The following is a 14,915-nucleotide window of genomic DNA, read 5'->3' as shown; positions in this document are numbered from 1 at the left end:
AGCACTTTCCAAAGAGGATGAGGCAACACAGTAAACACCCCAAGGGACTGCTCTGTTCAAACCTAAATCAAAAGTCATTAACACTGTCTGAAGGCCCTTTGGCCGTCTTGGCGAAAGCTGTTCAGAGCCAGAGCGACCCCCTCCTCGGCTGCTGACAGCTCCGGGCCGTATTGACCCGGGACTGTGTAACTGCCATTCTAGGTGGCCAGGTAGATCCTGTGCCACACTGCCACCCCTGGAGAGCCACAGATTCAGAGGCCACCCAGTCTGGAGAGGACCCAAGGCCTGACGTGCCCACGCTGGGAGAGTGCAATGGAAGAGTTGGCTATTCCGGAATATAAGATTGCCTGGGCATCACGCATATTGGGCCCCCAAAATGTCGACTTGAAATCTTTCTTCGATGCAGCAATAGGTAAGGATAGGTGAACAAATACTCTTGCTCTCTGCACGAGGTAATACAGTTAAAATAAATGTAGCAACTCAGAATGGACCAAAAATGATCTCTCTGGAGGAACAGGTCTACTCTCGACTACTGAGTTAGGACCAGAGAAAAGGCCCCCAGGTGGCTGGCACATGGTAATCAGGAGAAGGGGGATAAGACAGAAGGGGAACACAGGCAGAGATATAAGGGAGAGATAGGGGGAGCCGGGGCAAGCGAGGTCCCGACCACGGCAAGAATGGATTGAAGGTACACGAGCACCATGTAGAGAAGAACTTTCCAACAGTTGGAGCCGTCCAGATGGCACGGGGCTGCTCTGGCAGAGAAGAGCCCGGCCACCACGGTTCGTGTCCGCTGGTCTCAAAATGTGGTGCTCAGTCCCTCCCTCCAGCCTGAGTGGCTCTTTTCAGATCAGCACGCCTCCGATGTTCTCCTCTGGAGGCCGTGGAGGAAAAAGTTGGCTAGAGCAGGGCTGCAGACAGAGCCATCCCCAGCTGGCCGCTGAGACTGCCCTGTAGCAGAGGGGAGAAGTTTCCAGAGGGGATGTAACGACGTAGAAGGTTCCAGCGTTAGAAAGGAAGATGACCTTTACTACCTTTGCTATTCCTGACAGAGTTCATGAGATCTGTGTGAACACATTACAAAGTATAACACGTCCTGGCACTAGTGGGCATTTAGGGGAACCTGTCTTCAGGAAGATTCAGGATGTGGATAAGAGGGAAAGCAAATTTATTTTTTTCCGGTAGTATTTAAGCAAGATATTTTTATTGTAATCTATCTTTCTTTTTACGCCGACAAAATATCTCTGAGAAGTGTTTGGAATGCCTGGTATCTTTTTTTAAAATGTATTTATTTATTTTGAGAGAGAGAGACCGACCATGGGCAAGAGAGGGGCAGAGAGAGGAGAGGGAGAGAATCGCAAGTAGGCTTCACACTACCGTGCAGAGCCCCATGAGCGATTTGAACTCATGAACCACGAGATCGAGACCTGAGCCAAAACCAAGAGTCAGACACTTAACCGACGGAGCCACCCAGGCACCCAGGCTCAGTATCTCTTTACCCATTGCTTCAGCATTTTGGACCCTGGGAGATGTCATGAAATATCTGAGGCCATCCATCCATTCATCATCTAAGGAGAGGAGGTGTGATAACCGCTATGCCGTGAGTCCCTTTTCAAGCCAGAAACAGTTTTCACTTCTGCTACCATTACAATCCCTATCTAGGAAAGCTAGCCTTTCAGAACGAGCATTTTGAAGAACCACTCACCTTAAGCACTGACACCCCGCAGAATTCTTTTTGGCAAACGCAGAGCCCTTGTCACAGGTCAATTTTTGTGGGCAAATCCATCTTGTCCCCACCGCCGTGAACCACCAGAGCTGAGCGCATCTGGCTTTGGTAACTTGTTCCCCTAAGTGCAGACGGGTAGGATTTTGTCTCCTTATTTATAGAATTAAAGAAATGACATTCGTCTCATAATAAAAATATTAGAGTTTTTTTTTTAATCCCGGCTCCTAAAACTACGGAAGAGTTAGAGAAGGAAGCCACTAGTGGCCCCACCTGACCATACAGCACAGACACAGTGCTGCTTTGGAGACTGTCCTTGCACCTTTCCGGGTTCTCACTGCCTATTCCAGAAGAGGCTCTCGTAAGCAGAAATCCCAGGAAGAGACCTTCCGACACGAGGCCTTAGAATCTCCTTCTTCTCTCATGTTAGATACGCCAGGTAAGAGATGGGATGCGGTCAGAGTCATTCTATGTGATGATGTTCAAAGCCTGGTCCACAGATCACCTGCATCGGAATCATGGCGGGTGGCGCTGGGGAGACGCTTATTTGAAGGGAAGTTTCCTGGACTCTAGTCCAATGTGGAAAGTGAGAATCTCTCAGGATGGAACCCAAGAATTCGCTTTATTCGATAAGTTATGCATGTGATTTTTAGATATACTAAAGATTGAGAAACACTGGTATTGCTTTTCTTGGATGGGCTTTTAATCTCTTTTTAGTCAAGAAATTAAAATAATGGCAGACAGTGCTTACTCTGTGTTCATCATTGTTCTAAATACTTCTATTTATATAAATATTAACTTGACCCTTACAAAACTTTATGGCACAAGTCTATTATAATCCCCATTTTATAAGAATGGACTGAAGCACAGAGAGGTTAAGTAACTTGCTCAGTATCACACAGCCAGGATTCAAGCCCAGGCAGAGTCTGGTTTCAGAGTCTACACTTTTAACTCTAGACCAGGCTATTTTATACCTTGGTTTCCTATAATATGACCGCATCCCCACCATGTCCCATCCATCTGGAAAACACCTCTTCTTTCAAAACTAACTTAGCATTTTTGCCTTTGGGAATCGTCTCCTCATGCCCTTGAGGCAGAGAACTTCCTTGCACCGTGTGCGAAAGGACAGATGGGGGCACAGGCAAGTAGCAAAGAGGCAATCTTGCCTCTGGGCCTTACCCCTGACGTGTGACATTACTCCTTGTTAGTATTGGCATTAAAGCCACAGTTTTTAGGTTGTTAAAAGTGACCCTACCTCACAACATTCACTGGCACTGAGTTTGCCTGTCAACAAGACTATGAAAACCCATGCCAGATTTCCTAGGCCTGAAGTGAAAATTCCCTTCATTTACTGATCAGAGCAACTCGGTGTGAAAGGCTGACTCTTGTTTGTTGAATGAATGAATGAATGAATGAATGAATGGCTGCATGCATGCTGTATATGACCATGTGTCATTTTCTGGTATCTCATCAGTGCCCTGGGGGAACAAGTCTCCTGTCCTTATCACACCTCCTTTCCCTCCAAACCCGAGGTCTTGCTTTGCTATGGAGGGTCATGACCTTTCCTTGGCAATTAGAAACGTGCTGACCCACATAACAATGCCTCATATGATCTAGTGCTTTAACCTGGAGTAGACTGCAAATCCTTCTGAATTGTCTGATCCATCCCACAAGAGCTGGGACTCGGGTATTATTATCATTGTCATTGTGTATGCGGAAGCAGAACTGCGGGGAGGTTAATGACTCACCCAAGGTCACCACACATGAGCCGCTCAGCCAACCTCAGAAGCACCTTCTTGACCCACAGCCTTGCCCTTCCATCCACGGTCCTTCCCGCTCTCTTTGACTCCTGCCATTTGCTTCGCAAACACCTGCAAGCTCTGGTCACTTGTGCGTTTCCTGGTATCTGCTACCCTCTCGCTCCCAACGAGTCCATTTGCAGTGTGACAGTCACTCCATCAGCCTCTCAAAGCAGGAGCGTTTGAAAGGAGGGCCGCTATTTTCCATGAGTACAATTATTTATGTGCACAAATAATTGTGCACATAATTGGCTAATGGAGAGTGCGATCGGCCACATGTGGGCATAATTAGCCACTTGCCCCTCATTTGGAGGGTATAATTATCAAAGCAGGCAATTTTATATCTGTGGGTAATTGTACATGCAGAAGAGAATGGCGCATAGGAAATCCGTTCCTTAATTACTTTTCATGTTGCTATTTCCAGAAAAGCATTCTAAGATAAAGGTAACTTTCTGCTTTCACTTGCCTGTTGGGATCAACTGTCAGATCTCGTTGTGACGAGGAGGCAGAGAGCAGGGCATAGGAAAGAATAAGCCAGGATTTTGTGTACCAAGCTGAAGTCTGAAGCTTCCTCGCCAGAAAAACCCCAGCAGCCAATTACCCTGGACATTACACTGAGGCCCACCTAGTGGTCAGCCATCTGCCTACGCAGACAATACAGCTCAGTTTTTATCCTTCTCCATTATTGTGTATCATTTTTGCTTTAGCAGTTTTAATGTTTTCCTCACTTTGTGGTTTTATCTTCTCAGAAACGCCAGTTGGCTTGGCACAGTAAGTGATTTTGTTCGCTGCTGGAAGTGGGTCATTTAAAAATGCTTTAACAATACCTTTAACTAGTCATTCATCTGGGGATGTACATAGAATAATAAATTGAGAACACGGCTCTTTGTGGTTTTTCCAAGACGTTAGATGACAGAGATTTTAAAGTCTCTGCTGTGCCCCCTGCATTCTGGTTTCAACAGCTCTGCAAAACTTTCCCACTCTCCCACTCAATCACACAAAAATACACTTGCTAACAGCAGATCCTAAAAATACATGTCACATGCAAGCACAAGGGAAATTATTTCTTAACATGAATTGACTCTTTAGGAATATGCAAGCTGAGGGATTTTTGAAAAAGAAACTCCAAATCTCCTACCACAGTAGATCTTTCGTCTCCGTCAGAGTGTTATCTTTCAGGGGGAGGGGGCTGGTAGGCACTGTGATTGGGGGACAGGCTTTTTGGCGTTAGAAAGACGTGGGTTCCAAGCATGGCTCTTGCCACTTGCCAGATACATGGACTTGGATAAATTGTTTAAAATTTCGGACTCTGTGTCCTCATCTGTAAAGTGGGTTGTTCTGAATATTAAAAAGAAGGCAGGCAAAGTACTTAACGTAATTCTGGGCACGCTGTAAGGGCTCAAGTAAGTGCCACCGACTATGACTGTTAAGAGCCTCATCTTTTAATCTATAACAACATCCCTTGTCTGTACCAGTAACACGACACTACATTTCCTGTGCACAGGCCTTATCTCCCTGCCAAATGGATGGGAATGTTGTCTTATACACCTTTTTAAAAAATGTTTATTTATTTTTAGGCAAAGAGAGACAGCACATGTGTGAGCAGGAGAGGTGCAGGGAGAGAGGGAGAGAGAGAATCCCAAGCAGCCTCCTGTCACACAGAGCCCAACATGGGGCTGGGTGTCACAAACTGGGAGATGGTGACCCGAGCTGACATCAAGAGTTGGACGCTTAACCGACTGAGCCACCCGGGTGCCCTTCTACACCCTTATAATCCACACAGCATCATGCCCATGGTAGATGCTCAGTAACTAGCAATGGAGGATGGCCCATAACATCTCACTCTGACCTCCACTGACCTTGAGCACAATGCCACACTGCCTTTTACGGCTGCGGGACCTAGATCATAAACTCTATACTCCGCCCCTTTCTCCACAGTCACCCTCCTTAGACTGAGGGCTCCTTCTAATCTCTGTGTTCGCCTCTTCAGCTGCATGACCTCTGCTGTCACTCTACGTCAGACACTCTTTAGACTTCATTATCCCTTAGACCTGGTACACCCCAGGATCTTGAGTTTCCTTTGACCTTGTTGATTTCACCTTCCCTACCTTCTACCTTGTGGGGCCCAAGTGTGCACACCTCTTCCCAGCTCTGTTTTCCGTGCCTTCACGTTGATAGCTTGAAACCAGTTGCTGTGGGAATATTCATACCACATAATAAGCAGATGCTACAAATCACGATTTCCCCTCACCCGAGGAGAGCCAGTGGTTAACCGGTGCACAGTATAACATTGCATGTGCTTACATGTATCTACACTATAACCTCTAAGCCCTTCTCACCATTGTCCATCACCCCCCATTGCTTACCTTCCTACCTCGTACTCCAGAGTCATCTCTTCTGATCCCCGTAACACTGCCCTTCCATGCCGAGTCCTCTGACGGTCTGCTCATTCCCTTTCTAGACTCTACTTGTGGGCAGCTCAAATGTTCTCCTCTGATCCCATTCATTCCTCTGGTTACCCACCTCTCATTAACTCCTAATGTGCTCCCCTCGGCTGACATTCTTAACCTTCAGGTCCTGATGCCTGTACAATAGGCAGTGTTTTAAATATGGTAGACACTGTATTTATTGTCCTGACATGCACATTATCTCCTTAAGAGAGGAGAGAAACACAGAGAAAGACCGAGAGAGGTCACCCGCAGGTCCTCTAATGGCTGGCCCATTGGTCCCTTTAGAATTTTTTAACCCAGGCTTAGCACTAATGTAACCCTTCAGGCAGGGACTTTCATGTGGCATTTGATGCTTTTTTCACTCACTTCAGAATGGAGTCCTTACTTTTGCATCATCGCACATCCCGAACGTGTGTCAGCCTTGAAGTGTTTACCAAAACAGATATAGCTCTTCCCTGAAAGAGGAAAATCATCAATATTGCCTTTTTTAAAGATTACAAATCTGCAGGGAGGCCCTTACCCCCAGAATAGTGTTGCTCAAGCTTGTTGATACTGAGCCCACAACTGATGCTCAGTGTTCCTCCAGAACATTCACTGAACCTGGGCCTGGGCCAGAGGTGGGGGTGGGGAGAAGAAAGGTTATGGAGAGGTAGGAGGAAGAAAGATAGGGCATGAGAAAGAATTATTACGAAGGGCATCGTGCCCTGCTCTCTGGGACTGCTCCACACATGGCTAAGTGAGAGAGCAAACTGAGCTGGGTCCATTTGGCCGGCACAGTCCTCTTGAGGGATTTTATACAAAAATCGAGATTGCCGGCTTTTCCTGAGAAATCTTCAGTGTTGCCTCTGCCAGTCCTGCGTTTCTGCACGGGGACACAATTGGCTGGGAATGAGTAGCAGCTGCCCCTTTAAAACAAGCATGTGCTCGCCAGCTGGAAACTGCCCACAGGCCCCACCTGCCCACCCACCCTCCCCCACCAACCCCAAATTGTTTTACATCCAGCCAAAATCACTCATTTCTGTGGTCAGCTGGGCCTCTGCAGGCACTTGAGTTTGTTATTTCTAGCCCAAAGAAAGCCCTGGAGCTTCCCTATGTTTTAAAAATTTCCCAAAGTTATGTTTTATAGGCTATGGTAGAATCTTAGTATTTTACTCACCTCTGAACCTCCATGGTGCCTTATCCAAAGTAGATGCTCAGTTAACTAGAATGACGTACTCACGGAGTTAAATAGATTGAACATCTAGATAGCCTTGCTGGAACTCAGGCTGCTGGGGCATGAGCTACACAATGTCACTGGTAACAGTTTAGGCTTTGGTCTCCAGGCAGTTGAAGTCCCCTCCGGATGTTTGTAGAGGATGCATAGGCCTATTGAAGAACAGAAGTTAGAACCAGCTAGGGAAGCTCCTTTTATTGGACAAATTTATTATTGGATCAAGGTTTCAGTGCTTAATAAAAGGACCAGAGCACTAAACAGCCATTTAATCCTTAGCTTGCCACGTGGGCCTCTGTTTCCTCTCTAGAGAAGCAGGACTTGGTGGTAGAGTGAACAGGCTACATGATTCCATCCGGGCTTCTTCCGGAAGAGGCGGCCGCAAACTAGAGTTAATCCCAGCACCTTCACAGCCAATGTCTTTATCATTAGACTTGTTATGGACTTTAAAATAATTTTTTTAAATCTCTAAATTCCAATGAAAATAATCAACTTTGCATCCCTGATGGGGAAGAAGCGACAGACTGTGAACCCAATGTTTTCTCACTCTCCTGACCTGTTCTTGATAACACCTGGCTTGGGTTGCCCTGAGCTTGATGACTACTCATCTTCCTGAGCCCTTCCCCACAGCCCAGACGTGGTGGAAGCAAAAAAAAAAAAAAAAAAAACCCAAAATACAAAAACAAAAAAACAACTCCCGCAAGAAATTAACGAAGACCTCTGTTACCCTGCCCCTGAAGCATCTGCCTGTCCTCAAAGTCACGCACTAGCTCTCCTTCTAATCAGAGCGGAACAAAATGGGTGCCTTTCCTTTTTGGAAGAAAATTAAAAACCAAGAAACTGTTTCTCTCCCTTTTGATGGAACCTGACACCATGGTGCCTATGAACCGTCTCCTGTACTGAAATGAAGGAAAAAGAAAACACCAAGGTGCTAATTGAATTCAAACCCCCTCCTCTCCCCGAAGCCACAAAAACAGAACTAACAAAGCAGTTTCAGTTTGGAGCACCTAAATAACCCAAAGGGACCCCTTCTCAAATGAAGCTCCTTTTTATACATCTGACAGTGCTGCCCATCAAACTTGATGCTCTGTGTTTCTACAGAGGAATTTCTCCAAAAAGGAAGCAAGAATATTATTTTCACAAATAATTTAGCATAGTACCACGGATATAAAATCTGTGAGGGCTTAATTACAATTGCCAGAAACACATCAAGTCAAAATAGGTGAACACAGACAACTTTCTTAGATGAAGACAGGTGTGACACATTTCAAAGCTCTTGAATCACAAAGAAAACCTGTGCATGAGTTTAAATTCATTAAATAGTTGTAATAGAAAATGATAACTCTTAAATAAATCTTCACTTGCAGCTACTACTTGTCAAGTACCTATTCCATACCAGATGCTATTCTTGACATTTTTTGGAAGTTTATTCCTCGCTGCAAGCCGTCAGCATTGCACCGTATACACGGAGAAACCCACTGAGGCAAAGTCATTAAAGGTCATTCGGCAAGCGGCAGCACTGGGAGTTGGATCAGGTCTAACCAATCCTAAAACTTATGCTTTAAATGATAGAAAGCATTTATAATGATGAATTTGGGCAAAGGAGCACAGCTTTGACCACATCCCACAAATTTCAAAGTTTTCTGTTCTTGTTACTTTCTAAATTGTCTGTTAAAGGTTTTGCTTCTCCCTTTTCGGACATATGTTTTAAAGTCTTCACTTTTTCTTCAATGTATGGCTAAAAGTTGTTACACTGTGAGATCATTAGCTTATTTTGTTTACCATATCTGTCTTGATGATTTCCTCCTACTTGTGAATACTGGCTGTCAAAAATCTACCCTCCTTAGACATTCTGTCATTTTTGTTTCATTTGGGACCAGAGAATTAATGGATGGGACTAGCTAATTAAGAGATGGTGAAAGGGTGTGAGGTTTAAACAGACTAAGCAATAAAGAGAACAGGTGTTTGTGAGAGTACAGAGTGTGCAAAATAAAATAAGCGATTTTAGAGGAAGTAGCAAGGCAAAGTTTTAAGAGTTTCCAGGCTTTCTGGTAGCCCTTAACAGCTGTTTATAAAAATACCAATGCATCCTATTTATTTCATTCATGTGCCTAATTGTGCAAAACAATATCATACTTCTCCAATATAACACCTAACAAGTCCCATATCAAACTCTTGAAAGAACAATTGATTAAAGTCAATGATCTTTATTTCCATGACCATTGATAAGAACGCTATTGCTGAATTGTACTTTCTCTATATATTCTCTTTATATTTGTATGTTCACTTCTCTCTCTGCTTACCCAGTGAGCAACTTAAGGAAAGCTACTGTGTTTACCTATCTTCATGTCTCCTGAGCCTACCACAAGGCCTGACACAGAGTTGACACAGTAACTTCTCATTGAATGAATATGGGCATTGCCCGGAAATCCCTAGGGACCACTGGACTGGATCCCAGGAACTAGTTTTGGCTCAGGTCCAGCACAAGTTTTCCAAGCCCTCTGAATACCAAGTATAAAGCTTCGATGTTCCCCAGCCTGGAGATGGGTCAATTTCCCTAGCCCTGGCCAACCCACTTCCAGCTTCTTCCTCTTCCCCACAATGTCCTCGCAAACCCCAGGTACAAAGAGTATGAATTATGATACCAACTATTCAGCTACCCTGAAGACATCCTAGTTGAAGGGATGCTTGGACACGGAGTAGGGTACAAAGTGAGACACATGAAGGGAAAACTGGAGAGGTAGATGGGGCAGTCAATTAAAAAAAGCAAATTCCCTTTGATTTGCTAATGAGCTTGGAGGTCACTGGCAAAACTTTGCCATATAATTTAGGAGATGAGAAAATGGAGACGGAGAGCACACAGATTTACTAAAAAACTTTGGTACAAAGAACACGTGTAAAAAAGGATACTAACTAGTGGCAAAACCTGGGTCAAGGAAGATTTTGGTGTTTTGGCTTTTGTTTTTAATGTTTACTTACTTTTGAGGGGGGAAGGGGGACAGGTAGAGAGACAGGGACAAGAATCCGAAGTGGGCTCTGTGCTGACAGCAGAGAGCCTGACATAGGGCTTGAACACAGGGGACCCTGAGATCACGACCTGAGCCGAAGGTCTGATGCTTAACCAACTGAGCCACCCAGGGGCCCTTGGCTTTTGTTTTAAATGCTTGGTAACGCAGTAGACAAAATCTGGAGCAAAGCGTAGAGCCCCTCACCCTCAGAACCCACACTGAAGGGAGACCATAATAATTTAAAAAGTGATCTGAAGTCAGCCATGACATAACCTTCAAAGATTACAAGAAACCAGGAGGAGAAGCAAGGGCCTTGGAGAATGTGACTGTACAGCTAAATGTCATTTTGACAGCTTCTTTCTTGGAGGTACTCTTAAGATTATTTGAGTTGTCATTTTCTCTAGGAAGACTTCACTTTAATTATACAAATATTGAATATTTTTCAAGACAAAAATGGTAAAGAATTTGCTTTGAAGTCTTTAGCCTTCAAACACTATTACGTGAAACCCTCATTGGAAAAACAGTGAGGAATATGGAAATAAGTGCAATCCAGCCTCATAAATGAGGAACTGTGAATGTTAATGGTGCAGTTTTACCAGGAACCTTTTAAAGGGCCAACAACGGAGAGGCTTTGTTATTTCAAATATCACAGATCTGAGGGCTCCCTAAGGGAAGTAGTGATAAATATTGGTAAAATGCCTATAAAGACAGCAGGGCGAAAATAAGCCAGAAGTTTGAGTTGGCCATTTATAAAAGCTGCATAACCTTTCGTTTAATTGCCTCTTCGCAGCAAACCCGAAATAAAATCTGAATGCAGAATGTGCTGGTTACCCCGGGTTTTAAAGTGTGATTGCTTTGTTCTCAGCCTGGGGACAAATTAAACCGTGGTCTGCGAGGGCCAGTGTGTCTGTGTGCAGGGCTGGGGGTACAGGGTGGAGGGGAGTCCGGAGAGGGGCAGCTGAATGGGGAGCAGTCTGGAATCGTGGCAAAAGCAAGACACGCATAGAAAACCAAGCTCTTCCGGTTTGCAGCTGGGGCTCCTGCGCAAGTTACCAGACCTTCCTGAGCCTCACTTTCCACATCTGTAAAATGGCTGCATTAATATCTGACTTTGAGATCTATAGTTATTAGGAATAAAAGACATAACTCATGAATTCAATAAGTACTTATTGAATACTATGGGTCAGGCTCCGGTCTAGGCTCTGGGACACAGCAGTAAACCAACCAGGGTGACATTTTAGTGCAGGAAGAGAGACAGCATAGAAAATAAAAGTCGGGTAAGTGGCATGTGAGGTGAGGAAGGGGTAAAGGAGGGTTGAATTGATCAGACATGCCTCAACAGTATCTCCCGTCCCACAGGCTCTTGTTACAGCGTGACTTTGACCCTTATCCAATTTAGAGATGGGTTCTTTGTTTCCTTCCCATGAAACTAGAGAGCTTTGCGATTTCCACCAATAGAACGTGCAGCCGCGACGCTGTGTCAATTCCAAGGCTAGATCTTAGGAGACCTAGCTCCCGTCTCACTTGCTGGAATGCTCACCTGTGAGGCCTCAGCCACCATATAAACAGCCCACTGCCCTGAGGCCACCAAGCTGAGAGGTAGTTCAAATGAGCCCACATGGAGAGTTCATAGGGAGGCACCCGAGACCATGAAGAAAGACACGATCAGCCCCAGCTGCTTGAACCCTGCATTGTTCCAGGTCTAGCCACCAGCTGACTACGACCAGACGAGAGAGAGATCCAGAAGCCAGAAGCCCTTGCAGAATTCCTGAACCTCAGAGACCATGAGAAATAAAATGTTGGTTGAGGTTTTCACCCACTAAGTTTTGGGGGAGATTTGTCACACAGCAACAAGGTCAGCGGAGCCATGGAGAAGCAGAACAGGACAATTTTACACAAGAGAGAGAGAAGACTTCACTGAGACATTGAATCAGTGAATTAGGGGAGTGAGGGAGTGAACTAAGATATCTGGGGTGCCCGTGTGCCTGGTGTCTTCAAGGAACAGCAAGCGACCTGATGGTCACCGGAGCAAGGAAGGGGAGGAGCCGGGACCAGCAGTCGAGGTCAAAGACCAGATGGTCTAGGGTCTTGCAGGCCATTGTGAAGGCCAGTTTTTACTGTAAGTTCAGAAGCTCTTGGATGGTTTTGAGGAGAGCAATGACAGGATATGATTTATGTCTTAATAGAAACGCCCTAGATGCTCTGCTAAAATTAGAACCTTGATTATTACTTTCATTACAACATCTCTATAAAAAGCAAAGGTCGGCTCAGTAAGGTGAAGTAATTTATCCTAAGTCACTAAGCTACGAGTGGCAGAGATGGGATGCAAACCCACATGGTCTTTTCCAAGAGACCTCTTCCTAAGGGAATGAGTCGTACAAAACAACACCCTACCGCAACTTCAGGGCTGGAAGGTGCCGTTTCCCGGTGCTTCTCACGCTTGTGCCTCTTTTAGTGGAGGATGTAAAGCGTGGTAGTTACGAACTTGGGACCCTGGAGCCACATGGTGTTCAAGTTCTGCCTTTACCACTTGTCAGCTATGTGGCATTGGGTGTGTCACAACTTTCCGTGCCTCAATTTCCCCATCTATAAAATGAGGACGACGCACCGTAATGTTAACTAACTGGAGTTTCACTAAACACTGAAAAAAGAAAAAATTAAAGGAGGACCCACCTGAAGAGATCGGGCAAGGGTTAGCGGACCAGCATGCCAGGCGCTTCGCCCAGTGTCTGGCATAAAAAGTGCTTAACCGTGTCTCACTGGCCATAAGCACAGGCATCCAGAGGCTCCCCAAGTTCTGCCTCCCTCGACTTTACCTTAGAAAATCACCATCCTGCCCTCAAATCCCTGTCTCCCGCCAACCCCCCCCCCCATTCTCATTCCTTATTGGCTCAACAACACCTTCCCTCACATTATGTTTGGTAGAACTTCCAATCTCATGCTCTATGTCTGTGGGGAAGTAGGTTCTACTCACATAAATGGGTCTGAAACAAAGCTTAGGGTGGAAAGCCTCCACCACGGGGTGAAAATGCCCGAGGTGAGCTAGCGAGATAGCGGAAGGGGATCACGAGTAACTTGAGATACCACCGGCAGGAAATTACTTTCCATCTGACGCCAATATCACAAACTCCACTCGCCCCCCCCCGGACCCTTTGCTTCTTACACACACAAGCTGATGATTACCATCTGATGGTTTTCCCCACGTTCACGTGTGTAAGATCTCGTTTTCTTCCCGTTCACCACGTGGGTAATATCTTTTGAGCCCGATAAATACGGAGACGAAAGGCCTGCTCGGGGCTCTTGTCTCCTCCCGGCTGTTAGGCTCTCTCGTGTCAAGTCCTGTATCCGCTCGCTCGGTGGACAAGAGAGAGCTCCAGACTCCTGGTCTGTGACGTATGTCCTAAGGAGCTCCACTTTTTCAGAACGCTGTGGTTTTTGGCTCCTCTCTGTTACTGCTCTCTCAAAGTCCCTGTAGGGGAAGAAGACTTTAGGGGAACTTGCTTTTCTCTACCCCCTCCAAGCTCTGCTTCCACTTCTGTTCTGGGGGTAACAACCGCTCTTGGGTGTCCTACCCATCCCCCACTCTCCTCTGCTTCTGGAACCTTTTCTCCTCTTCCTGGGTGATTCTAGACCCAGGCTCCTGGCCTCTGCCCCTGGTGGTACTCTGGAGGATTTCCGAGATCCTTGCTAATCGTCTTCCCCACGCTCTGGCTCCTAGCGGGCCGAACTCTCTATTTTTCACCATTTTTATCTTGGCCTCCTGCCAGTCGCTTCACCCCCACGATGATCGTATTGCTCTCGTTGCTTCTCCGAGCTGCTTCATCTCTGTGACTGTGCTAGTCTGTTCCAGCTGTTGTAACAACACATCCGCTGGATGGCTTCTATGCAAAAGAAACTTCTTTCTCCCCGTTCTGGAGGCCAAAAACTCTAAGATCGAGGTACCTGCAAATCTCATGCCAGATGAGAGGCCCCTTCCTGGTTCATGGAAGATGGCCTTCCTGCTGTGGCCTTATGTGGCAGGAGGGGTGTTCTCTTAGTGTTCTGTAAGGTGCTAATCTACTCATGAAGGCTCTTCCCTCCTGTCCTAACCACCTCTCCAGTGTCCCACCCCCAAATACCGCCACTCTGGGGATTAGATTTCAGCATCCGAATTTGGGAGGGATGTAGTCTATAGCAACCGTCGCTGGGGTGGAGGGAGGAACACTGGCATTGTTGCCTACGGACTTGAGCAGCTCACTTGCCCTTTCTGAGCCTTCCCTGAAGCCAGGAGCCAGGACATTTTTTGGGGAGCTTAAGTCCTAGCTCAACGTCTGACCTTGAGCAAACCATCTAAGCTTTCTGAGCTTTATTTATCTTTAAATTGCAGTGGTTGGAGGAGAAGGGTCTCCGATGGTTCCTACAACCATGAAAACTTTATGTTCTCTAGGATTGAAATTCTGTCTTTGATTCCTGCTCCTCCTTCCTGGTCTCCTACTTCCTCACCTCGACTGGAGCAGTTTTGATTTCTTGTTTTTTTTTTTTTTGTTTTGTTTTTTCTTCTCATCATGGCTCAGTTTTCACCTTTGGTCTTTCGACATCCTCCCTATTCCCTGGGCTGAACCCTTGTTAGCCCACTTAAAATTACCCTTTCCCCAGCTGCTTTTGTTCTTGTTAGGACCTTAACGGCTAAAACCCTCAGCCGTTTCTCCTCCAACACCGCTCTGAATGCTCCTTTACAATCTAGCT

At 45.8% G+C, this 14,915-nt stretch overlaps 1 long non-coding RNA gene across 1 annotated transcript; it reads right to left on the bottom strand.

Moving 5' to 3' along the window:
* Nucleotides 1–5,665: 5,665 nt before the first annotated feature.
* On the bottom strand, nucleotides 5,666–13,514 carry LOC122232015. The gene is made up of 4 exons (XR_006209329.1): nucleotides 13,374–13,514; nucleotides 7,129–7,337; nucleotides 6,358–6,427; nucleotides 5,666–5,714 (listed from the first exon to the last, which is right to left on the bottom strand). It is a non-coding gene; the product is annotated as an uncharacterized LOC122232015 (long non-coding RNA).
* Nucleotides 13,515–14,915: the final 1,401 nt, after the last annotated feature.

The sequence above is a fragment of the Panthera tigris genome, chromosome D2 (genome assembly GCF_018350195.1).
Source record: "Panthera tigris isolate Pti1 chromosome D2, P.tigris_Pti1_mat1.1, whole genome shotgun sequence".
Taxonomy (NCBI): Eukaryota; Metazoa; Chordata; class Mammalia; order Carnivora; family Felidae; genus Panthera; species Panthera tigris.
Note: the sequence above shows the minus strand (reverse complement) of the source record. Positions and strands in the feature narration are given on the sequence as shown.